The sequence below is a fragment of the Rhinatrema bivittatum genome, chromosome 1 (genome assembly GCF_901001135.1).
Source record: "Rhinatrema bivittatum chromosome 1, aRhiBiv1.1, whole genome shotgun sequence".
NCBI lineage: Eukaryota > Metazoa > Chordata > Amphibia > Gymnophiona > Rhinatrematidae > Rhinatrema > Rhinatrema bivittatum.
In genome coordinates this window covers 738,372,836-738,400,768 of record NC_042615.1, presented here as the reverse complement: position 1 = coordinate 738,400,768, position 27,933 = coordinate 738,372,836, and positions in this window count along the sequence as shown.

The following is a 27,933-nucleotide window of genomic DNA, read 5'->3' as shown; positions in this document are numbered from 1 at the left end:
AATCCCCGCACATCAGCGGGCCTGCTGCGCGCCGGGACGCGACCTGGGGGCGGGTCCGGAGGGCGCGGCCACGCCCCCCGCCCCGGGCCGTAGCCACGCCCACGGGCCCGCCCCCGGAACGCTCCCGACACGCCCCGAAAACGCCGCGCGGTTCGGGCCCGCCCCCGACACGCCCCCCGACACGCCCCCTCCGAAAACCCCGGGACTTACGCGAGTCCCGGGGCTCTGCGCGCGCCAGTAGGCCTATGTAAAATAGGTCTACCGGCGCGCAGGGCCCTGCTCGCGTAAATCCGCCCGGTTTTGGGCGGATTTACGCGAGCAGGGCTCTGAAAATCCGCCCCTTAATGCAGGTAAATGGCTTTTGAAAATTGCTACAATAGAATGTTCTATTTACAGGTGTAACGCCTTTGAAAATTCACCTGTTTGGTTTTCACCCATTCTGTTTCTGCAGGAAAATAATTTGATGATTCAGGCGTTAAGTTGGAAGGAAACTCAGCAGAAATGTGAGAAAATACTTTCTTACAGAGAGGGTGCTAGATGCCTGGAATAGGCTATCAATAGAGGTGGAAACAACCAAAATGGTGCCAGAATTTAAACATGTATGAGACAGGTGTAAAAAAAGTGTGAGAAGGACAAAGAGGAGCGATGACTTGAGATTAGGAAGGGTCTGCAAAGGCAAAGTAAACAGGATTAACAGGACAAACTGGATGGGTCATGCGCTTCCTATCTGCTGACAATTACCATGTTTCCATGTTAAAAAATTAGTTCCAGGTACAAAGCAGACAAAGAAGTTCCTGTAAAAAAAAAAAAAAAAGACATCTACAAAGTTAGAAGAGAATCAGAAATAATTGGCTTTTCAATTCAAAAACAGAAATAAAATGCCAAAAAAGTTTAACTTTAACACCAAAAAATACACATTAGCATCTTTCAGAAGATACTGTCTGTTAGGGGCATAATGTAGGTTACATAGAAATATGGGAGAAATACAGACAGTTAGTTGATCTACGGTTATTCCATGTTTTATGTAAACTGCAGCTAAAATTCATTTCAAGAACAGTGCTGACCCATAGACTAAACACAATTTGGCATGACTGTGAGAGTCAGTGGGGGTGTTAAAGTTATTCTACATTACGCATGGTCAGCATAGTCACAAAATGTTAATGCAATTTGTCAGTATTATCTCTCTGTCAACAGTAATGCTTAAATATTTATAGTAAGCATAGTACTCTGAGAGCTAGTAATGCAAGATTAATTGGAAACAGCTAATGAAATGGATGACAGTAATAGAGGGCCTTCACACTGTACACTGCAATATTATATACAAGGGAGTTTGCCTTAAGGTAGAATTTTTATTAAGTTTTATGTTTTGTTTGCCACCTTTAGAGGTTTTGTTGCCATAAAATAGAGCTTCAAGGTTTGCCAGTTTAATAATACCCAGTGTAAAGATTTGTAAGGCTCAAGTGAGGAACGGACACCAGCTCTGATTTCCTAAGGTTATATGTGAAATGATGGATGGTTGCTGAAGTAATTTATGAAAAAAATATGATTCATCAATGACATGTTTTTTTATTATGTTACTGTCACTGCCACACAGGCTGGTGGCAGGTAATCCGTAGGTCAGTGGAGGGCAGTGAAGGGTCTTCTACCTGAGCGGTCACCTTCCCCTTGGGTTTAGCCCTCAGGTTCTGGTGGCCAGCAAGACTTTAGCGGGAGATGCACTTGGAGCTGGGATACAGAAGGGCACCCACAAAAGCAACACAGGCTGCAGGGAACAGCAGGGTGTCCATAAAACACAGAGCAAGGAGTGCACCAAGGGCAGGCAATAAGTAGACAAGACAAGAACAAAGCAGAAACAGAGTACAAGGCAGGGCAAAATGGAAACAGACAGAGAAGACACCAGAAAGCTAAAGACAGGAATAGGGCTAAACTAGCAGGACACTGGCAAGACAGGGACAAGACAAGCAAGACTCCAGAAGGCAACTGGACAAGGGCCCAACACACAGGACACAACATACACACCCACAAGAAGCAGAAAGGCCGCGGAAGGCCACACAAGAACTAGAAACAATACCAGGACCAAAACAAAGGCAAGGCAAGGCAATGCAAACACTAGGAACAGAATCAGGATTAAGGCAAGGGTACGGCAACTCAAGAACTAGGAAAAGAACCAGTTTCAAGGCAAGAGGAAAGTATCACAAGAACTAGGAAAAGAACCAGTTTCAAGGCAAGAGCATAACAAAGCTCTAGGGTGGCCACAGCAAGGAGCACGGGAGTGTCGATGATGAGTCAGAGAGCAGTGAGTGAGGCTCACCTTTAAGGCATGGCAGGGCTGTCTCATGTGCCTTTGAAGCAAGCCTGTGCAGCTCAGACTGAAGCCCGCTGAGGGACCCTGTAGGCAGGAGGTCTGCATAGCAGTCAGGATCATTACAGTTACCAGTCTTTACTGGAAGTAGGTTTGTTTTCTTTCACGTACTTCTAGAATCCAGACTCTGTATCAGGATGAGGAAAGGTCTTCAGACTGGTGGAAGCAATTGAACTTTATTACGGTGACTGGATCTACAGCTAAACTTGTGTGAATAGGAAAAGAGACTTCCACTAGGAGAGAGGCAGTCTGAATAACAACTCCAGGGAAATGAGTGCCTGCTTTTAAAGTGACAGTATGCTACAATCACTACATTTTAACTTTATGTCTGTAACCCTGGGTCCATCGGGGCCAACTTTTTATCTCTGGAGGCATGGGATGAATGCACTCAAAGGGAGGAAAAACATAGTCTTTCTTGGGAAGGATAACCCGCAGGGTCAAATCAGGCCAAGGACACATCTTCACATCTTTAGCACCAAATAAATCCATTGTCCACCTGGAAAAGATGTGCTCCAAATTAGAAAAAAGATTTATTGCAAAAAATGTTTCACTCCACCACAAATACAAAACAATAGGGTAGGTTACAGTCCAATAATTCTCTAAGGCAAAGATTTCATAAACTTCATTTCCCATCGACAGTCTTTTCTCTTTGGCCTACCCAGGCCCCGTTGCTATCCATACACCCAGATATAGTGAAGAAATCCCTTTTTTTCTGCAGATAGGAATCAACGGAGCCTCATAGCAAGTCCCTGCTGGCACAGCTTACCTCCTGATCCAAGCAAGTTGCCACCACATTTACCGGTAAAATACTTTTTTTCTTCACTCTTCAAACACAAGATCATAGATCCTCATTCCCCTCAAGCTCTTGAGACACTGGGAGAATATCTCTACTTGAACTCCTGCTTCTCCCTCTATCACCCCTGGGGAGGGTGACAGCTACATCCTCCTTCTTTCTCTGTGACCTTGGAGAAGCCTCAGACCAAATGTAGTCAGGGTTCTTATAACCTTCTCCTAAACTCAAGCCAATAGGAGCTGTGCCAACTGTCTGTCAAAAAATGTGTGTCACACCTTCTGACCAAAGGATGATCTTTAGTTACTGGAATTTAGCTCTCAAGGATTTTCCTGAGGAGGAAAATCAACACCTTAGCACAACACATTCTCACTATGTTAACTTTGCACACTTTGACGGTTACTTTTATACAGGCATGCAGGCGCACATGTGCGCGTTTGCCTGCTCACGCCCATGGACGCGGCTTTTTTTATAACACACGCGCATAAATGCGTACATGGTATAAAATAGGCTGAGCGCGCGCACAATTTTAAGTGGGCGCGCACCTGTGCGCGCAAATGCCATGAGCGCCGACGCCATTTCCATTTTCCCAGTTCGTTCCCAGTTGGCCCAGGAAAGGGTAGGACTTCCTAATTCTGCTGGTAAATAGCTTCCTTTCTCCCCCATTAGCCCTGACTCTTAAAACCCTGCTGATCTTTGTATTTTTTTTTCGTTTTCTGACTTACTCGCCATCCATAGCAGAAGTCAAGTTATGCGGCAGGGGGACCTCCCCGTGCGCTTGTGCCCTTACATATTTATGTGCTGGTTTCAATGTGAAAATCAGGAACCCCCATGCCCTGCCCTTTTTTGGAAAACTGTTTTGTGCGTGCAGCAGGAGATATGTGGGTATCCAGGCGGCTTTTAAAATCCGCTCAGCATGCGCTGGCCCGACGTATTTGCCTATTTCCCGGTTTTGGTGTGCACTGGGCTTTTAAAATCCATCTTTTTGTGTAGCACATACGTGTTACATGGCATAATCTGACTGTGGTAGGTCTGAACCCTGCATTTGATTAGCTTCTTTCAGAATTAAGCCCTTTGACTATGCTTTCATTTATTATCACTGATGAAATATTTTCATAAAATGTATAAATCAACACCTTCCACGTTCCCTGTAGCCAAACCCCTCAAAATAAAGAGCACTAAAACTCCTATAGTGTGGAAACATATATGAGGCCACAGCTTTGATTAATTGTTAGAAATATTTTTTACAAATTTTTTTTACCAACATTATCAAGATTTACAAAGCAAACTATAAGAAAAAGCATTTAAATTCAGAAAAAAAACATCAAGTAATATATCAAAAGGAAAACCATAATGCTAAATTGCATCCAGTCCACATAACAAATGGGGGACAAGAAGAATAAGTAAATACAAATAAAAAAAACTTAAGGCTATATCTAGCCCTAACAGGCAATGAGATCATTTAACCCAACACTATGCAGTTAAAGAAACATAATCATCAGGAAACTTTATCTTTCTAATTGAGAAGGGTCAAAAAGGTGCATTTATTCCCTTGAAAGCTCACTATGAACTTGCTTGGGAACTTGAAAAATAAGGAAGCACCTAACACAAGAACCTTAGATTTCTTCCCAAGAAAAATTCTCCTAAGTTGCATGGTCCTGGGCCATGTTCAGGGAATGCCAACGTTCTTTAACCACAAAAGGAAACATTTTTCAAATTTGAAATAGATCCACAACTACTGTGATGATTCTGTGATAGTTCCTGCGTAAAAAAGGGACTTGTACTTTAAAAACAGGATTTTTTTTTTTCCTTCTGTGAGAATAACAGGGGGAGAAACTGAGATGGCTTCTGTGTTGGGCTACATTCCCCCCAGAATTCCTTGCTGACTGACTTTGGCAGAGAGCCAGCCAACATGAATCAGCATTGGGTGGAGCCAGGGCCGCTGCAAGGGGATTAGGCGCCCTAGGCACCTTTTGCGCCGACCCCCGGTCGCAGCGCTGACTCCTAACTCCAAGGGTGGGGACCACATGCTGCTGCTCCCCCCACCCCTGAGCCACCCCCTCCCAAATTTAAATAAAATAACCCTTCCACCCTCCCAGTCATCCATTGCTACTACCATATGATGGGGCTGGCCAATGGCACTAGTAGCCCCTGTCACATGGTAGGGGCTAAGGGCCATCAGCACCATTTTGGTTAGTGGCAGCGGCAGATCGCTCATAGGCCCCCCTTCTGGACCACCAGGGGTTTTCGAGTCTTTGGGGGGGGGGGGGGTTGGGAGGGTGTAGCGATGGGGGGGAAGGCAGGGTAAGGTGGTAGCTGGGGAGAATTTTGAAGGGGCACTTTTTGCCGCTTCAAAATTCTGCCGCCTGAAGCAGCAGCCTTGCCCTGCTTCATTGGCTTCCAAGCGGCGGTGGCGGCGCCCCCTAATGGTAGGTGCCCTAGGCCCAAGCCTAGCTTGCCTAGTGCTTCCACCAGCCCTGTGTGAAGCCAGGAACACCTCCGTTTGGTGGCTTGATCAGGTGTATAAAACAGAATCGAAGTTGAGCTTAAGGGTGGAGAGAGGCACGAGGCAACTAGAGAGACCACTATAAATCCCAGAAATCCCCCAGCAATGGAAGAAGGTTTGGCAGAGGAAGACCCTGAGACTGACTAGGAAAAGCTGCATTGAAAGTTAAGGTGAATCCATATTTACATGGGAAGAGACTTTTCGATTAATTGCTGGGAATTGACCTTTGGGGAAAACTAAAGTAGTACAAGTAGTGACAAGCCATGTTTAAAAGCAAGGATAAGGCCAGCGGAGATTCTTTGGGGAAAGCTTGTGAATGTTAGAGTTTTGGGTTCCTTTAATAAGACTGGAAATAAAAGTCTTCAGTAAACTGAACTGTAAAGGAATAGAGAAGGTATGAGCAGACTTGAGAATTTAATATTACAGCTGCAAAACCCTCTCCAGAATCAAAGGGAAAGAGTAGCTGGGATTTAAATCGCTAGCTAGGTGGATTTTTTTTTCTTCTTTCTTTGGCTTCCCCAAAGTGTAACAGGAAAAAAGGGGGAAAGAACTCATACTGTTCAGGCTTCTTGGTTCTTAAATAACTGTTTGCTAAGAGCACTGCCCCAGAAGGTTGTAACTAAGAGGGAATTGTTAATTAATTATCTGCTAAGAGAACTTCATGTTTAATCTGTGCCTGTGGTCAATCGAATCCCTGGTGGGATGCAGTGGGCTGAGGTAAAGCGAGCCTAAGAGTGAAGGAGTAGGAAGCTGAATCAATGATGAGAGTTGGGTCTTCCTTAATCCTGTAAGCATAGAACCTATGCCCCTCCAGCTGTGAGATACCTGTATGAGGCTACCTTTTCCAGCTATAGAATTACTGGGTGGCTGGGACAAGGTGTATAGGTGTTTCATGCTAATAAGTCCCAGTCTTGAGCTGGAAAATGTTGCCTTGAAGATAAAAGAATGTCTCATTTTCCTTAAGAAGGAGGCGACAGCCTGCTAATAAGTCTAGAGGTTCTAGACTGAGTATCTAGAATTTTGAAAGCTGTGCTAAGCTAATGAAATCTTGTTAGCAGTCTGAAATAGTAGTTCTGGGCTTTAACACTGTCTCAGGTTTTATGTTACGTGAGGCTCTATATTGAAGCTAACTGAAGTTAAACCGCATGTGCTCTGTATTGTTGGAGAGGAATCTTAGGCCAGTTTGTAACTAGAGGAAAAGGGGAAAATAAAGCTGTCTTCCAGTATATGTGAGTTGGTGGATTTATAATTGGAAGAAAAGTATTAATAACTAACTACAGGTTTGAAAGTCTCCAACTGCAAACCTTATGGGAGTGAAGTTGGGTAGTGAGGAGTAGACTACCTGAGAGAGACTTATTATTAAAAGGTGTACACAGGGGCAAGGATGGGAAGGTAGCCTAGGCATGACCAATTGGCTGCCCCAATACATGCATACCCACTAGTCATAAATCTCCAGTACAGAATCCAGTCGACTACAGCACCTCCTGGAGGACCAGACACAGGTGCATCACTACAAACACTAAGTTTTTGTCCATTTCAGAATAAAAGAGATATAAGGATCCATTGTTGAATGTGCCTCTGGCCTGCAGGTGGTACTGTAAGCCACTTAGACCATCTGTCTAGTCCTCCCAGCTGTGCGCTCCTCATTTCTCCCTGATGCCTATCTCGTTTGCTGTATAGGCATTTACTTTCCATCCCCTCCTGTTCTCTACAGGAAACAGGAAGAGATGGGTGAGGCCTCAGTAGACAGGGAACAAAGAAAAGCCACTCTGCTCCCTAATCCTGACCCCCACCTCTCTTCTTGTTATTTAGGCACATGAGGGGAGGAGGTGAGCCTGAAGCAGAGCAGAACAAAAAATACTGTGCCTTATACCTTCTGCTCTATTGTCCCTTGTCTGGGGGTGGGGTGGGCAAAGAGCATCAGCACCAACAGTGCCTAGGAACATCAAAATCCTAAATCTGTCACTGGTTACCGCTGGCTGCTCCTGCAAGCAAGACAAGACCACTGGCTAGAGCCTTTCAAATGGATAATTTGGATTGCAGCAGGGAATAAGGGAGCCTGAGACTTCTTTAGCATGTAAAATTAGTTGGTTATTATTACTCTTTTTTTGCAGGGTATTTTGTATCCTAATATATTTGTGAAAAGCTAGTTGAGATTAATCAGGCATAGGATCCTTTTATAATCATTGTAACCAAAATAATTTCCTGTGCTAAACAAAAAGACAAAAATGTCTATTGTACTAACCATTGTATACCTTAAGCTTGTATAATAAAAATTCCTATTATCTACCTCAAGGGAAAAGCGTAAGATTTTCTGAACACTCATTAATTGAATTTGAATCTTATCTGATAATTAAAAAAATTCAGATTACATGTATAGAACTCCACTGGATCTCTACTAAGCCAACTTTGCCATCAGAGTAGGTATAGGAAAAGCACAACAAGTGGTTTCCAGCTCCCTCGTGTGACTTTCTGTGTTGCTTGCATCTTGTTCTATAAAAGGGGGAAACATTCAGAGAGAGTGTGGATATGAAACAGCAGAGGCCTTAAACGGTGCCGACTTTTTTCTGGGGTTGGGGGGAGTCGTGTTCTGAGCGCTTTGTGCTGGAAGAGAGAGCAAAGGCAGCATCAATTTTACGGGCTTCGAGTTTGACATGGTTTCACAGAACAGTTTCCAAACCGCAGTTTATAAAAAAAAAAAAAAAAAAAAAAGAGAAGGGAATGAGGAGCTTGGGAATCAAGCTGCTGTCTTTAACGGTGCTCACTAGTGTCCCCCAGTCCACTTTCTGATTTTTTCAGTGACTGCAGGAGGACCTCAAGTGGTTTCTTGGTTGAGATCTTTCTTGGCTGGCCATACCCTGCAAGTAAAAGTTGGATCTAAGCTATCTACACCGAGTATGCAGCTCAGGAGTGCCACAGGGTCAGCCTTGTCGGCAGATTTATTTGGCATTTTTTTGCTCCCTGTTTGCCAGTTATGTTCCTCTATTAATATTAGGTTGCAAATATATGCTGATAATCTACAGCTGTTTTTTTTTCCAATTGAAACGTCTGATGGTATTGTCCCTGACAAAGTAGTAGATTGTCGGTAAATTGCAAGACTGGTTTAAGAATAATTCACTGAAACTTAAAATCTGTCCAAGACTGAAGAAATGGTTCTAAACCAGTCTACAACAAATATGCAGCTTAAGCTAGGAGATATTTTTCCATTACCTAAAAAATTTGCAGTCTTGGAGAAATGTTTGATCAAAATTTCACTATGAAGGCCCAGGTGCAAGTAATTGCCTGAACCACATTTTTTAAGCTAAGAACTGTGACATAGTTGAGGCCTATGCTGTCCTTTCACGATTTTTGATCGATTGTCCAGGCTCTGGTCTTGCCAGGCCTAGACTACTGTAATGCAATATATTGTGGTATTCCTCACACATTGCTCCATATGCTGCAAATAATTCAGAATGCAGCTGTCAGGCTGATACTTCACATTCTTTTTCATGCCCATTTCACTCCCGCACTTAAAACTCTTCACTGGTTGCCCATTACTTGGTGGGCAAAATTCAAAATACTGACCATTGTTCTTCGTTCAGTTCATTATCAAGGTCCTGAACTTTTACTTGATTTAATCCATAGTTATGTTCCTACTTGAAATCTTTGGTCACAAAACACTATGAGCTTGCAAGTTAGGGAGGAGGAATAGCCTAGTGGTTAGAGCAGTGGGCTATGAACCAGGAGACCAGCGTTCAAGGAGGGAGGAGATTGCAAGTTAGGGAGGAGGAATAGCCTAGTGGTTAGAGCAGTGGGCTACAAACCAGGAGACCAGGGCTTGAGTCCTGCTGTCACTCCTTGTGACCTTGGGCAAGTCACTTTACCCTCCATTGCCTTAGGTACAAAATTTAGATTATAAGCCCTCTGGGGATAGAGAAATATCTACAGTACCTGAATGTAAACCAATGTGATATCTCAGATCAAATGTCAATAAATAAGTTCCTTCTTTACTTCAAGCACAGTTGAATGCTATAAGGTCTTGAGAATTTTTGGTTCCAGGGCCTTCCTTGTGTAAGGCCTTCTGGAAGGTCTGAGATTTTAGAAATGGAAGCAATTGAAAGCTTTTTTTTTTTTTTTTTGGAATAGTGCTTTTGGGTTCTTTAATAGGCAGAATTTTGTTTTATAAGTTTTTAATTCTGTAATATATGTTTTATCTTTCTTTATTAGGATTGATATTGTCTTATTTTTGTTTATTTATTAATGTTGTTATGTTGTATGATTTCAAACCTGCAGGTTAACTGTCTTAACTCCCCCACCCCCGAACAGAGCCTATAGCCCCACTGCCTGCTAAATTAACCTATACCACCCCTCAACCGACCCCTCGAAACCTGCATTAAATTACTTATTCCAAGCCTCTCACAATACATTCTCTATTGCCTTAGGTTGATCTCCCCATTTATCCTAAATAGCATCTTCTGTATTACTATTTTTATCCTATTGTATTATTGAATGCATATTGTACTGTACATATTATTTTATTATTAAATGTATATCCTCTTTTCTTACTAAGTTCTATGGACACCCCCCTCCAAGTTACTATGTACCCTGTTCCATGTACTGCGTTTAAGTTCCTTGTAAACTGATATGATGATCCTACGAATACTGGTATATAACAGCTTTTAAATAAATAAGTAAATAAATAAACAAAATACATATTTTTAAATAAATATTCAAGGAGAAGGAGGAGAGAGGGGAGTGAAACTGTGTCACAAGACCTCAGAGCTTAGGTATGGTCAACTGGGAAGGTACATTTTGACCAACTGCCCACCAGTGTCTCCACCAATTAGAGGAAGCTTCAAAACTGCCCTAAATTTGGAGGGACAAATCAGTTTAGGACTGCATAAAAATGGATTTATTAAAGGGACTCATAGTTTATGCCATTAATTTAGCTAAAAGTTATGTTGGAACCTATTAAATAGACTTCATTATGATTATTACTTTTATTAACATGTACTTTTTTCCTAAATGCCCAGGTTCTTGGAGAGTATTCTTTCCCGACCCCTTAGGGAATCCTGAAATCAAGTTAGGGACTTTCGAACAACAATTTGAAGAAATAAGGTATAGGCCATTCATTCTTTAACAGAATCAAAAAGCATTTTCCCTCCTCTAAGGGCCTGGTTTACTACGACTCTTCTCCCATTCTGCGTCTATGGGAAAAAGATTAGTGAATCGCCCTCTAAGTCTACATGTAAAAATGCCCAAATGTTGTTCTTACTTGAGAACTGAATGATTTCAGCAAAGGATACTGTGTTTGTTACATTGGTATCATCGAACATGGAAGCACTAATGGTGTCTTTACAAGAAAAAAGGTACTGGTTGACAACTCAAAGACATACCATATCTTGAATGGTTCTATTGTAATGTGAATAGCGGAGAACAAAAGATAGGAATCACATAAATGGGAATCAAATATCACAGGTCCAGTAGCAGAATAGCTAATAGATTACTGGTCAAAAGACTAAAACTTTGAGTGACAGCACAAAGACAAGATGGGATTTCATACATTTTCAAAACATTGTTTTTGTGCTTCTTTTAAAGAAAATTTCAAACCCCAGGTGGTTTTCTTTATAAAGCAATAGCAAAAATTCATCTTTACGATATGCACCTGTATGAGGGGAAGATCACATTTCTCGTATAAGGCTGACTATTCTTCCCACAGATTTGGAACTTTAATTCCTTTGTAATTGGGACACCCCCCAACCCGTTTTACTATTTCTAGACTATAAATATGGGTGTTTTCCTATCATACCATCTGGCCATAAATGGTTGATTTGGGATTTTTAAGTTGCTCCATCAATGAAAATGAATTTCAACCACAAGTTGGCAGTGAATTGCTAGTACATACGATAAGTAGTTTGAAATCCCCTGAGCCAAAAATGGGAAATAAAAATGTATGAACACTGTTAAAAAAAATAACAAGGGTCACTGAGGGACCAGACATACTCACCATTTTTCCCTAGATTTACAAACCCCCAGGGCATTAAGATCTTAGGGACGAAACCTGTTGAATGAATGGAACATAGCAACACCTTTGTATTATTTCTGATACTTATTTGTGATTATGGTGCTTTTTTACTACTGTGAAAAATGAGACTATTCTATTAAAAAAGATAAACTAAAATTTAAGCATTTGCATGTTGTAATGTGTTTTCATAATAACAATAAATGTAAAATTGTTAACTTAATGGACTCAAATTCCCACAAGACATTTTCTTTCTCATTTTGATCCTGATAAAGTATTTTTGATCCTTTCAGAAGCCTTTTTTGCAATGCCTGATGATCAAATAATTAAGTGAATAGCAAGGGAACAATGTCCAGAGTGATATTACCACCATCTTTTATGAAAATTCTTATATGTTATGCTTACGTAGATCGCCTCTCATGGATCACCTATCTGTTTTGGAAACAGACAGCTTTAGATCTGGACTGGATTTAGGGACCTTAAAGTAATATTTGAACCAGACACAAAAATTAGGTCTACTGAAAATTTCCCTTTCTGATAGTTGGTTCTACATCCTTTAAAAGAGAGAGCAACTTTTAAATAAATAGTTATATTCCCTGTACTTTAGGTGTTAGTTTATGAAAGGTACTCTACTCCCTGTTGGTTTCTTTTATAACCCCCTACTGGGATCTCTTAGGGGAGCCCCAGTTCTCCAGGCAGAGTCCAGCAAGAGCTTAAAGGCTGGCTATGAAAGAAAATTCTTCAAGTAATAGGGCAAATACAGTTTTATAATGATGATACTCCTTCAAAGGGCTGTATAGCACTATATTTAGCACTATTAGAGGTGGATGTCACTGTCGTAGATTTTCAGTGTGGAGAGAGTACGCATTGCTTTAAGTTGATTGTTTCAGTGTTAAGGACGTAGTACAATTGATTTTCTGTTGTTTTTCTTTCACTGTGATGAATTGAGGATTAGAAATCTCTGTGCACTTTACTACACAATGAAAGAAGAGAAGCTTCATAAATACAACTAATTAATTTGTATACATCATTCTTAAGTCTTGAATTACATTTCTGAATACTTTGCTTTTATTGTTCTCTAGGTTATAATTTTATGCCAAGTACATTGTTTGGCAATTTCTCAGCTGATTATAGATATTTCATTGCTTTTTTTGGATGTTGAATTATGGAAAAAAAAAACCCCTCAAAAGATTTTCTTGTAAACTTTTTGAGAGTTATTTTATAACATCCGGTGTAGGGCTGAATTCCTCATGTAGAAAATACACATGGACATTAGCCCTGATTTTCAAAGCAGATTTACATGCTTAAGTCCACTGAAAAAGTGGCATAAGCACACACATTTAGGCTTTAGGAGAAGGTGTAAATGTGTAGGGCTGGGAGTATGTTTGTGTGCGATCTGTGCCAGGGGGAAGCCAACCCAGTCAGAGTGCTAGCAGTTAACTATACATCGGAAATATAGTTTAATTTATCTTGGCAACTAATGAGTTCCTTATCACAGTTCATATGAACATAAGAAATGCCATGCTAGATCAGACCAATGGTCCATCAAGCCCAACAACCTGCATCTGACAGTAGCCAATCAAGGCTATAAATATTTTTATCTATTGACAGAAATGACCATTGAGTCCTTCTCTCTGTTTCCTATTTTGTAATCTGTTACTATTCCGAAACAGGACTCTATCTTTAATTTCCTGATGAGCATCTCATGAGAGACTTTGTCAAACACCTTTTGAAAATCCACATACACATGTATATTAACCCCTAGGGATGTGAATCGTTTTTCAACGATTAAAATTATCGTCCGATAATGTTAATATCGTCTTAAATCGTTATAGAACACGATACAATAGAAATTCTAACGATTTATCGTTAAAAATCGTTAAATCGTGTTAGTGCGCACTAACGGGAGTTAGTGCGCACTAACTGAAAATGATACAAATTGACACTTTCCAGGTCACTGAAGGTCAGTTAGGAATGAATATGTATTCCTATTGGCTGGCTGCCCTCTTATCTATTGATTTTACCAAGGTTCACACTGAGGTGATGGTTGGGGGGATGGGAAATGGAACTGGAAACTCACGAACACCAACAGAAAATGATACAAATTGTTGACACTTCCCAGGTCAGTAAAGGTCACTTAGGAATGAATATGTATTCCTATTGGCTGGCTGTGCTCTTATCTATTGATGTTCCCACTGAGGTAATGGTTGGGGGGATGTGAAATGGAAACAGTTGGAAGCTTGACAAAAAAAGTAACGTGATGATCATCACTCATGTACTAGAACTTGTTTGTTTATTATTTTTGTTAGCAGGCATGTGAAATGCTAGTGCATGTTGAATTTGCCAATCACTGTGCATTTTAGAAAGGTGGTCCTGGCTGGAACTACACAGTTCAAATATATGTGGTAATTGATTGTTGGTAAGTGTATTTTTTAAGTAGCCACACTGGCCACCAGATCACGGATCATGGAGAGCTGCATCCCTGCTCCCAGCCAGTCTGGGGCTGCCTGTCCCAGTCATCCATGGAGGGCTGCAGCCCTGCTCCCAGCCAGTCTGGGGCTGCCTGTCCCTGTAATCCATGCAGTGCTGCATCCCTGCTCCCAGCCAGTCTGGGGCTGCCTGTCCCAGTAATCCATGCAGAGCTGCTTCCCTGCTCCCATCCAGTTTGGGGCTGCCTGTCCCAGTCATCCATGCAGAGCTGTATCCCTGCTCCCAGCCAGTCTGGGGCTGTCTGTCCCTGTCATCCATGCAGAGCTGTATCCCTGCTCCCAGCCAGTCTGGGGCTGTCTGTCCCTGTAATCCATGCAGAGCTGCATCCCTGCTCCCAGCCAGTCTGGGGCTGCCTGTCCCAGTAATCCATGCAGAGCTGCATCCCTGCTCCCAGCCAGTCTGGGGCTGCCTGTCCCAGTCATCCATGGAGGGCTGCAGCCCTGCTCCCAGCCAGTCTGGGGCTGCCTGTCCCTGTAATCCATGCAGCGCTGCATCCCTGCTCCCAGCCAGTCTGGGGCTGCCTGTCCCAGTAATCCATGCAGAGCTGCTTCCCTGCTCCCATCCAGTTTGGGGCTGCCTGTCCCAGTCATCCATGCAGAGCTGTATCCCTGCTCCCAGCCAGTCTGGGGCTGTCTGTCCCTGTCATCCATGCAGAGCTGTATCCCTGCTCCCAGCCAGTCTGGGGCTGTCTGTCCCTGTAATCCATGCAGAGCTGCATCCCTGCTCCCAGCCAGTCTGGGGCTGCCTGTCCCAGTCATCCATGGAGGGCTGCAGCCCTGCTCCCAGCCAGTCTGGGGCTGCCTGTCCCAGTCATCCATGGAGGGCTGCATCCCTGCTCCCAGCCAGTCTGGGGCTGCCTGTCCCTGTAATCCATGCAGCGCTGCATCCCTGCTCCCAGCCAGTCTGGGGCTGCCTGTCCCAGTAATCCATGCAGAGCTGCTTCCCTGCTCCCATCCAGTTTGGGGCTGCCTGTCCCAGTCATCCATGCAGAGCTGTATCCCTGCTCCCAGCCAGTCTGGGGCTGTCTGTCCCTGTCATCCATGCAGAGCTGTATCCCTGCTCCCAGCCAGTCTGGGGCTGTCTGTCCCTGTAATCCATGCAGAGCTGCATCCCTGCTCCCAGCCAGTCTGGGGCTGCCTGTCCCAGTAATCCATGCAGAGCTGCATCCCTGCTCCCAGCCAGTCTGGAGATCACAACACTCCTGGTATTAATAGGGATAGGGCACTGTGTGCAGGAAGATCACAACACTCCTGGTATTGATAGGGATAGGGCACTGTGTGCAGGAAGATCACAACACCTCTGGTGCCAGGGTTAGGGCACTGTGTGCAGGAAGATCACAACACCACTGGTATCAGGGTTAGGGCACTGTGTGCAGGAAGATCACAACACTCCTGGTATTAATAGGGATAGGGCACTGTGTGCATGAAGATCACAACACCCCTGGTGCCAGGGTTAGGGCACTGTGTGCAGGAAGATCACAACACTCCTGGTATTAATAGGGATAGGGCACGGTGTGTACATGGAGATCACAACACCCCTGGTGCCAGGGTTAGGGCACTGTGTGCAGGAAGATCACAACACTCCTGGTATTAATAGGGATAGGGCACTGGGTGCATGAAGATCACAACACCCCTGGTGCCAGGGTTAGGGCACTGTGTGCAGGAGGATCACAACACCCCTGGTATCAGGGTTAGGGCACAAGTTCTAGTCACATTGACTGATCACATTACTTTTTTTGTCAAGCTACCAACTGTTTCCATTTCCCATCCCCCATATACTGTCAGTGGGAACCTTGGTAACATGAATAAATAAGAAGGCAGCCAATAGGAATACATATTCATTCCTAAACTGACCTTAACTGACCTGAAAAGTGTCAAATTGTATCAATTTCTGTTAGTGCGCACTAACTCCCGTTAGTGCGCACTAATCGGAAAAAACAATTTTTAACGATTTTTCAACGAAATAATCGTGCCAAACACGATTTTCTTCTCCTGCCACACGATTTCAATCGTTAAGACGATATGGCACACGATTCACATCCCTATTAACCCCTTCAAAAAAATCCAACAGATTATAAAACAAAACTTCCCTTTGATAAATCCATGTTGGCTCTGCCCCATTAAACTGAATATCCAGAAGGCCATTAATTTTGTTTTTCAGAATAGCTTCTACCATTTTGCCTGGTACTAATGTCAAGCTCACCAGTCTATTTCCTGTATCACCATGGAGCCCTTTTAAAAAATAGGTGTCATATTGGCCATCATCCAATCCTCAGGTAAATTAGAGATTATTAGTAATAAGTCTGCAATTTCATTTTTTGGTTCTTTCAGAATTCTGGGGTATATATTGTCTGGACCCAGTGATTTGTTACTCTTTACTTTGTCAATTTGCTTCCTGGCTCACCATGATTTGCTTCATCTCCTCTGAATCACTGCCCTCCAAGAATATGTCTGGCATAGGTATCTCCTCAATATCCTCCTATGACAGAGTATCCAGGAGAAACCTTCAGAATACTTTAAAGGATAAGACCCAGGTAACTGGCCCTAGTCCACCTTCAGAAAAGGAATCCTGGTTGCATGGCAGATCCCCTGAGCAGGGGATTGAAGTTTAGGCTCAGGGAGACATCTGGGAGATGAGGAGAAGACAGCTTCTGCTAACAACTGACCTCACCTTTGGATGCTTATTTGGTTGAAGTATTGTTAAGATAAGCAATTTATGTTTTGTGATTTGTTGAGAAGAATAATATTTTGTATAAGAAGAGCCAAAGTACAGCATGTATTCCTCAGACAAGCCACAGATTGCCTGTGCTGTCTCACATATGATGTCAGTTTGGAGATTTTTCATCTAAACCTTGCAGAGACAAAGCCCTACACCAGACAAAAAGAAAGAGAGAAAGAGAGGTCTTGTTTGAAAGTGTCTGTACAGGCAGAAACCCATGCCAGAAAAGAAAAAGGGAGAGAAACTTTTTTTTTTTTTTTTTGAAACCTTGTTTTGCTCTAAAGCCTTGTACAGAGCAGGTACTTATGCTGAGGAGTTCAGGTCTAGACAGCAGCACAGACCAGGGATTCACACTAAAAGAAAAGAAGAAGAGAACTTTTCTTACAAATCTGTTCTGCTTAAAGCAGTGCACCAAGCAGGAATATGTGCTGAGGAATTTTGCTCTAAGCAGCAGCACAAGCCAAAAACTCATGCAGAAAAAAAATAGAGAAAGAATTTTCCTGGGGCCTGGCTGCAGCAACAGGCCAAGAGTTAAATTACAGCAGATTAAGAAGGGTTAGCTCCACCTGGAAAGAGGGATTTAAAGTCAGTAAGAAGCTGGACAAGCAGGTTTTATTTTACTGAGTCAAGTGAGCGTTGAGAGAACATTGCCCAAATCTCATCCTGGAGTGAGTTTTCTCACTCCGAAGGCCATCAAATCTTCACAAGAGGCCACTGTTCTGTTCGTAGGTGTCACGTAGAATGTCAAAGTGGCCCCTAATCCCCTACACTCTTACCTGATCCCCACCTCGAGTTACTAGGTGGTCCTACCTTAGGGATACAAATACCTACCTATGGGCCATGACATTATGGCCAGTCTCTCTCTCTCTCTCTCTCTCTCTCTCTCTCTCTCTCTCTCTCTCTCTCTCTCTCTCTCTCTCAAAATGGTTGAATGCAGGAAATACAACAGGTCTGGCACTTATCGCAGATTCTGAAAATGGTATCACAATTTGCACTAACTTAGCTCTTTGCACAGGTAATTAGCACAAATTGCGATAAATGCTATATTAGCATAAAACACATCCCTTTTCCTATTGCATGCAGTACTTACCGCATTTTGATAAATCCAGGCCTAAGTTACTAAGGATAGGGACACCAGTGCTGGAAACAGGCTACATTTTGTACATCACTCATGAAAGCCACTAATCTTCTGTAACCTTTTTGGTCTCATATTTTCATTAGTTTGGTAAACATTTTCAAATTCACATTCAGATGTTACTCATGTTTATTCTTGCCTATTTTGCTAAATTATTCTTTTGCTGAAAGAAGCTCTATGTAAATAGGATTTATTTTGTTTGAAAGTGCTTCACATCACGATTGACGTTGCAGTGGTCAATGTTTTATTATAGGACAACAAATTTAATTTAAACCTATCTCTGTGGTGGCAAGTTGTGCTTTCTTGGATCATCTCAAATCATTTTCTGGTTCACAATGTGTCAAGCAGAAAAGAACAAAATTGCAGTTACAAAAACTGATTGCATTATCAAGTTTAGATATACATTTTAGCAACTGAAAATCCCAGAGCCATGAAAAATTGCATTTTTCAATTGTTCACACTGTTGGTTCCTGGGAATTTCAATCTGCCAAACAATTACTTTATCTAAAACTATAAGGTCAGATTGGAATAGTATCCTAACAAAACTTTTCTGCCTGGAAAGGGTTCAACTGTGTATGTTGCAACCTAATGCAAACAGAATCAGCTTTTCTTAACATCAATGTTAATAATAACTGGCATGACTGATAATACAAACACAGTAAATATACAGTAGACAAATTTTACTCCTTATTCTCATAACAGTTGTAAAAAAATTAGTTTACTGAACTGAACAGATTTTAATTTTGATGAAAAAAACAGATTAGTCAGATACATTAATCTGTTATTAATATAGAATTATCTTACTCTGTTTAATGGTCTCCATAAAGGAATTCATTTCTCATATTTTACACTTTATGCAAAGGTGAAACTTCAGTGAAACTTCCTAGAACAAGGGTTGAAAATCTGCGAGCCATTCTTCTACCTCATAGAAGGAGCAAGATCAGTGACAGCATCACCCCAGCCAGAGAGATTTTTGGACATGACGGTTTTCCCCTTTTTTTAGTGCGGAGTATTTTGATCCACCCCTTCTCACAGGGAAGATGGGCTGGTATAGCTGGTTGTCTGTAAGCATCAGACTTTTCCTTCAGAGAAGTCACTACCATCAGACGTTTGGGAAGAAGGAGCAAGGAATTGGGGACCCTCAACTGGCTCTCCACCCGAAGAAACCAGGACAACGTTTAAGGACAAGAGACAGAACATTGGACTTAGGTAGGATTTTTCTGGGATTCCCCTTATCTACTGGGATAGTTTATCCATTGAGAGGAAAAGTGTTAAACTCCCTCCCAGGAACCTGAGAAAAGGAAACAAGCTCAGAACCCAAGATGTCAGAGTAATTATTCCCATTGTAGATGTAAACTTCTGCCGCTGTGGGATGAAGACTGCTGTCATGGCCAAGGTAGGTGTTAAGAGTGTAGTCATGATGACTAGGGCAGCAAGCTCTCAGATGTCGCCCACAGAGGAGCAGTTCAGTGCCTCCTTCCCTACAAGGTCTTCCAGAAGGATAGGGGTCTGTAACCCACTCAGCAAAATCTCTCAATGTTAAGAGGGGGACCAGAGAAAAGAAACAAGGAATGAAGGAATGAACCTCTCTTTTTATAAATATTAATTCAACAATTTTATTTTTAAGCAACAGTATTTCTGTTTTGTTAGCAAACAGTAACTTTTCTTGTCACAAGTGCACACATAAAAAATAAAACTCTATACTTTTCCTTTCTTTATTTCTAACCCCTAGTATTCCAAGAACACGGAGCAAAGAAATCTGGATTTCCAGGATTCTTTCAAGCAACACAGTCAGATAAGTAACAGTTTATGCAATGGAAACTTTTTTTTTTTAGGTCTGTCCTATTAGTGTAATCCTAGGAATTAATTCTTTGTGTTTCTCTCTTTAATGTCTTCCTAGGTTACAAGTGAGTTCTTCTTCAAGAGCATTCTGGGTAAGTATCTTTTCTTTTTACATCTTTTCTTTCTATTGTCTGTCTTTTTATTTTTTTTCTATTTCTTTCTCTTTGATTGTCTTTTCCTTTCTGAAGTGTTCTGTTGGCTCTACAAACAGGCCTGTATGTTTAGCTGGGGTGCACATGTGTGCATGTTTGTCGGCTCATGCCCAGGGACATGGCCATTTTATAACATATGCGCGTATATGCACATATGTTATACAATAGCTGACTGCGTGCGATTTTAAGCGGGTGAGTGCCTGTGCACGCAAATGTCACTTCTCCTGCCAAGGGGGGTTTTAGGACATGCGCGTGCTAACGCTATTGCCAGTTTTTCCAAGTTGTTCCCAGTTCGCCCAGTTAAGGGACAGGACTTCCAGCCTCCCCTTATTTCATACCCTTCCTTCCCCCTTGTTAGACCAGACCCTTAAAACCCCAGTTCTCTGTCTAGATTTCTTTTGTTTTATAAGTTACATGTAATCCATAGCAGAAGTAAAATTACACAGCGGGGGACCATGGCGCGTGCCAGTGTGCGTAAGTAGTTACATGCTAATTTCTATTTTAAATTCATGAATGCCCATGCCCTGCCCAGACCATGCCCATGCCATGCCGTGCCCCTTTCCGGAAACTTTTCATTTGTGCAAGCAGTGGCAAGTACACCTACATCCAGCCAGTTTTAAAAATCTGCTTGGCGCATGCCAGCCCAACGTATTCATGCATCCCCTAATTTTCGCATGCGTCGGGCTTTTAAAATTCACCTTTTAACTTCTTTTTTTGGATTTGGCTGTAGTTTTTTTGGGTACATTGCTAGGATGCGTCGACTGTATCTTGATTCTCTCAAAGCTGGACCTACTAACTTACTCTTAAGAAAATCAACAAAGAAAACTATTTCCCTTGCATCGACAGATCTTCTGAACGCTGAATGTGTTTCTTAAAGTGTTGTGTCTTTGATAGCTTTTTGGACTTTTGTGCTAACTGCAAAAAGAAAGGAAAATTATGCATTCCCTAATTAGTGCTGGTCTGGAACAATAGTGAGAAACCAATAAACTTCTTGTCTGAGGGAATTTATGCTGTTATATTCCTCAACTTCCTTGCTCTCCTCTTGTGTTTCCTGTTTCTTTCTCTTTTTCACTGAAATAATGTATTCGACTTCTTTTGTTTGGTTGCAGAGAGTGTTTTTGTTTTTCTCTACTCCTTTTTCTAACCCATTGGTTAGAGCTCACAATTATCAATCAGACCTTGCAGATGGGAAGTTCAAGACCTTTTCTCAGATCGATCTCTCTTCTGAGCACTTTTACCAGAGAAATTCTTTTTTTGGGTTTCTTTCAAAACAAGTTGAAATTTTTCTCAGTTTAGAATACATTGGACTCAGCTGCCTGAAGCTTTCCCTTGAAAGAGGAGTTTCAAGGAGACTCCTGTGTTTTCTTTTTAGATTATTCACTCTGTCTCATAAGCAGTTTCCCTTTCCATAAATATTTACCCCTTTCATTCACTAAGTCTAGCTATCAGTGCTGACACTAATTCACCACAAGTCAGCTGCCACCTACACTTAAGTTTATCTATCCTTAGCCTTACCTTTGTTTTTGTTGTTTTTGCTTTTTATAATTATTCACTATTCGGTCACACCCCCATTCATTCCAGAGTGGGTCCTATTGTTCCTGCCAGGTGAAAACTTATTTTGAGAAACCTTTTCACTTAAGAGAGGAGGACTAGTGAAGCTCTCCCTCTCCCTTTGCTCAGCTCTCTCAAGAGATGCTAAAACTGCTGCCCTCTTCCCTAGTTTCTCTGTATCATCATTGGGGCTCAATCTTTTCTAGTGCTGGATGGCATTCTCTTAACAAGTGCCAGTCAGTCCTCCTAAGTCCTTGGGTCAAATACATAGGTTTTGGGGGAATTTTCCATAATGTCTTCTTCCTCTTAACACTGCTTAATAATCTTCATCTTACTTGTTCTTTGACTTGACTTAGTGATGCTGCACCTGCCACTTCACCAGTTGCTAATGAAGCCATTTCTATGCAACCCTTGGCAATGACTTCAGAATTCCCCTGGTTGCAGTGGCAGTCCTAACTTTTCCTAGGGACACCTTGGACCGTACCATTAGAAATGGGTATATTGGCACTTTTATTACTCTGAAAACAATTTTCATATTTAAGCAGGCTTTAAGAACATAAGAACATAAGAAATTGCCATGCTGGGACAGACCAAGGGTCCATCAAGCCCAGCATCCTGTTTCCAACAGAGGCCAAAAACCAGGCCACAAGAACCTGGCAATTACCCAAACACTAAGAAGAACCCATGCTACTGATGCAATTAATAGCAGTGGCTATTCCCTAAGTATAATTGATTAATAGCCATTAATGGACTTCTCCTCCAAGAACTTATCCAAACCTTTTTTGAACCCAGCTACACTAACTGCACTAACCACATCCTCTGGCAACAAATTCCAGAGCTTTATTGTGCATTGAGTGAAAAATAATTTTCTCCGATTAGTCTTAAATGTGCTACTTGCTAACTTCATGGAATGCCCCCTAGTCCTTCTATTATTCGAAAGTGTAAATAACCGAGTCACATCTACTCGTTCAAGACCTCTCATGATCTTAAAGACCTCTATCATATCCCCCCTCAGCCGTCTCTTCTCCAAGCTGAACAGCCCTAACCTCTTCAGCCTTTCCTCATAGGGGAGCTGTTCCATCCCCTTTATCATTTTGGTTGCCCTTCTCTGTACCTTCTCCATCGCAACTATATCTTTTTTGAGATGCGGCGACCAGAATTGTACACAGTATTCAAGGTGCGGTCTCACCATGGAGCGATACAGAGGCATTATGACATTTTCCATTCTATTAACCATTCCCTTCCTAATAATTCCTAACATTCTATTTGCTTTTTTGACTGCTGCAGCACACTGAGCCGACGATTTTAAAGTATTATCCACTATGATGCCTAGATCTTTTTCCTGGGTGGTAGCTCCTAACATGGAACCTAACATCGTGTAACTACAGCAAGGGTTATTTTTCCCTATGTGCATCACCTTGCACTTGTCCACATTAAATTTCATCTGCCATTTGGATGCCCAATTTTCCAGTCTTGCAAGGTCCTCCTGTAATGTATCACAGTCTGCCTGTGATTTAACTACTCTGAATAATTTTGTATCATCCACAAATTTGATAACCTCACTCGTCGAATTCCTTTCCAGATCATTTATATATATATTGAAAAGCACTGGTCCCAATACAGATCCCTGAGGTACTCCACTGTTTACCCTTTTCCACTGAGAATATTGACCATTTAATCCTACTCTCTGTTTCCTGTCTTTTAACCAGTTTGTAATCCACGAAAGGACATCGCCTCCTATCCCATGACTTTTTAGTTTTCGTAGAAGCCTCTCATGAGGGACTTTGTCAAATGCCTTCTGAAAATCCAAATACACTACATCTACCGGTTCACCTTTATCCACATGTTTATTAACCCCTTCAAAAAAATGAAGCAGATTTGTTAGGCAAGACTTCCCTTGGGTAAATCCATGTTGACTGTGTCCCATTAAATCATGTCTTTCTATATGCTCTAAATTTTGATCTTGAGAATAGTTTCCACTATTTTTCCCGGCACTGAAGTCAGGAAAAATATTTCCTTGGTTCACCCAACTTCCTTTAAGCCATTATAAACTGTAGCAGGATCCCATAGACGTTTTTTTGGCACTGCCATTTTTCTCCTAAAAACTATTTTTCTGGCTATGTTTTTAATAGCTGGATCAGGGTTCTTGGGACCCTTTTCCGTGAACACCACCAAAGTTCTCTGTTTTGGGAAAGGGTTCACTCCTAAACTGGCAGGGCTTTCATTAGGGCAATTACCAGAATCCTGTCTCCTAACCACTACCTTTGTTTTGATTTCATTTTGCCTAATATTTGTAATTTTTAGTGCCCTCACCCTTAGGCTCCATGCGTTTATTAGTGACGTCAGCGAGGATTGTAGCCTAGTTGGGTTTCCACATCGGGGGCTTCCCCAGTGCCCTCTGACACCAATCACATCTTTTTTTTAGCTTCCCGTGGCTGTGCTAAATCCTTCCTTCCCTTCACTCACTACCGGGCCTGGGACATGGTAGTGGCAGGAGGCCAGCAGTGCCAGTGATCATGCTCTCAGCTGACCACTGCTGGTCAGCTATTTTCATCCACTCTTCTGATGCTCTCCAGGACTCCCTACTAACACCTTCAGGCATTCTCTCGCAGGGTCTGGCTGACAACGGGAGGGCCAAAAGCAGTGATGGTCCGACACTGGTTCACCCTCTCCTCCAATTCCTGCGGCCCTTAGCTCCAGGCTTTTAAATCAATGCAGCATTCAGCAGCTCCCTGGGGCCTTTTCTCCTTTTACCTCTGCTCATTCTCAGCTTCCTGCTGCCGCAGGCTCTCTTCCTCTCCAGCACCACCACTGACTCCCTTGATTTGTCAGCTGATTCCGGACCCCTCTTAATCATGGCATCCAATCTCCCCTTCCTGCCAGCTTCTCCCAATTTCTACAGGAGCCTGCCGCCAGCCTGCTGCTTCTGTTTCCAGCCCACCATGGGTGAGGTCAGGAAGGCCCTCCTTTCAAAGAGGCTCACAGCTCCTGAACCGTGACCTTCATGCAGGTCCTGTCACACCCTGAACCTTGCCTGCGTGAAGTGCCCACTTTCAGCTGTTTCCCTTAGGTAATTCATTCTTTTTTTTTCTAATTATTTAACTTTGGACACTTTTTTTTTTTAAATACAATTTCATTTGTGGAGTCTCTATTGGACATTGATGGAAGTTTTTGGGATAATCAGCCTGTTGCCCCAGCAGCCAAGACATTTACAAAGAAATACACACACTTAAGGAAAAGCACACTATTGCCTGGGCACGAAGGACTACCTAAAAATCTACTTCACAAATGTTCTATAGATCTTTCTGATAATTTTCCTTGTGAGATGCTGCATTTGAAAAACATTTTTTTTTTAATTTTCTTTGTGTAACCTACACAAAGAATGTGATATATCCCCACTTATCTTATTTAACGAGATTTAAAAAAAAACAATTGTAATTTTTAGTGAAGCATGCCTAGCCAAATGGATATTTTGCACGCTACCAATGATTATAGCAGAAGCTGAAAGATGTTTCAGCAAATAGTACTCATTAACAAATACATTCTACTAAGGGAAAAAGGTTAAGCCAGCTTGCTATTTTATCTATTGAGTGTGAACTTGCAAGAGAAATTGACTTTGGGAGTTAATACATGATTTTGTATTGAAAAAGGCCAGAAAAATATAGTTTCAAAATGAATTGATCTATTTATAAAATGTTTAGAACCATTAGAACAAAAATATTCACTGTTTAAATGTTTAAATCCATTAGAACAAAAATATGCAAAATAACAACAGGATAATACCATTGGGAGGAGAAGAGCCAAAATGTTACAGAATAGCAATATAGAAGGTAATTTCAGAACTACAATAAAGATTTTTCTTCCACAAGAATTTATGTCTGTAGCATGATGTGTGGAAGGGGGTCCCACCAAAGACGTTTGTACTGGGCCCAAAGAAATGATGCTTGGACCCTGCCATCATCACTACCGATCAACAGCACCTCGGTCAGACAGAGGCAAGTCTCAAGAACAAAGGGGAAACCCAGCTGGAAACGTCTGTGTAGTGGAGCTTACCTCATATACCACTTTTGGAACAACAGACCCCAATGACAGTGATACCTCTCCAGGGAGCTCAACTGTGGCAACACAGCCTGGTGCTCTCAGCAGACGGGAGGAAAAACAGGCAAGGAAAGCCCGAGATAAAGATAACAACATGAAAAATGTGAAGCCTACCTGCTAGAAATTCATCTAAAAATGTAAATTAGATCAGAAGCGCACATTTCTTAAAGGCAGCTCGTGATAGATGTGTTTATATTCTAAACAGAAATAGCAGGACTTTTATCTCTTCAGGTTTTTCTTTCCTGTGCCATAAACATTCCTTGCACAGTGTTTATTTTCATTCTTAGGCACACCGGTCCCCTTGTATTGAGAGGTACACACTGAAGACGTAGAGAGATCAGTATAGACGGCAAGTAATGTGGGCCTGTTGTACCTGCGCACCTCCAACATTTAGAAATGGCTTTATCGCAAGCAGTATTTTGAGCGGCAGGCTCGCAGGAGACGAAGCAGCACCGAAGATCCAGCTTCTGCAGAGGGCCAGCCAGAAACCAGGGAAGGGAAGGAGAAAGAAAAGGGGAAGGTGAGAGAATGCGTACCTGGCAAGGCTCTCTCCCCCCTCCCTGGATTCCCTGTCTTCACTATCCCTCTTCCTACTGCCCTCAGTCCTCGATCTCCTTCCCTGCCAGCTTACCACTCCACCAGCACTAAGCCTGCACTGGCCATCAAAGTTCACTGACAAAATACTATTATTAGTGTGAAACAAATAGTAAACTGAAGGCCCATCAGAAGGAGTCTTGGCTCCCAGTGCCTCCAGCGCTGCTCTGAGAGAGGTAGCACTGGAAGCGTAAACTTACGTTAAACAACATATGCTTCCAGCACTGCCTTGAGTGGGGCAGAGGACCCTCTTGCTCCCAGCAATAAAATATAAGGTATCAGGGGGGGGATGGGGAGGGCCATGGCATTTTTAATCCTTGTGGGTGGATGGGCAGCCAGGTATATGATTTTAGAAAACACCTGTAACATTTAAAGGATTTGGGGGGTGAAGGGGGATGAGGAGGGGCACAGCCTGATAGGTTCTTTATGAGGTAGTTTGGGAGGGAGGGAGGGGATTGGCCCACTGACCCATTTATTTGAGAGGCTTTTGTTTGTTAATGACAGTGCTACTTAGCCAGGTATCTTTAAAGATATCTGGTTAAATAGCACATTATTCAGCCACATATGGATGGATAACTTTAGACCTGCTTGGAACCCCTTCCACTTCACAGGCATTAACAGGCAGCAGAAGCTTCTTCATCTTGCAGATGTTTTAGCAAGTCTAACTTGCGTGGCTATATTTGATGGGATAATTTTCAAAGTACATAAATCTGCTTTGAACATTGATATAACACCTGCACTATAATCAAATATTGACTGAATACAAGTTGGACGAGGACAAAATGAAAACTCGTGTTGTATAGAGGCAGTGAAATGCCTTTTTTGGTGGGGAGGGGGGGGCAATCAAGATCCTCCCCCAATTCTTCCCATAACTTCCACTGCCCGTATCTTACTTTATGTTTACAGTTAATGTAAATCAGAGTATAATTATTAATTCCCCGACCATCTAATATAATGCTTTATGTTAAAAAAACAGACATAATGGAAAAGGAGAAAATGACAAAAACAGCATAACGAATAGCAGTGTCAGTACTAAGTGACTATACTGTGCTATGTATGGAAAGAGAGAAGGTCATCAAGTACCAAGAGATGTAATCAGAGACCAAGAAAATGTGGTCTAAAAATACAGAAACAGTCCCACTTGTTTGGGCACCACCTATCTGATTAAAATACGCTTCCAAGCTCACCTTGATATTTTGCCCATATATATCACACTGTACATGCATCAGAAAGAAGCCATTGGCGCCACGCAAGTATTAAGAAGAGGACTAACAGTAAATTTGAGAGATTGAGATCATACCCAATATACTCTGGCTTGCAAGTGCAGTTCATTCTTATCAATGTATGTGCAAGACAAACCAAACATATGTCCTGTAGCTCCAGTTCTGTAAATATATGCTCTGCATCCACAGAAACTCCTCCATACTCTTCCAAAACCGGGAGCAGAGTAGATTTTTTCCTGGAAGAACTCACCATACAAAAGAATATTCAAATTCTAGCATCATCTAAGCAATAGTAAAACTCCCTCCACTACCCAGGCTATTACTGGCATTAGTGGCATGGGATCTATTTAATGTTTGGGTACTTGCCAGGGACTTGAGGCTTAGATTGGCCACTGTTGGAAACAGGATGCTGGACTTGATGGACCCTTGGTCTGGCCTAGTATGGGAACTGCAAAAAAAGACCTAAAAAAC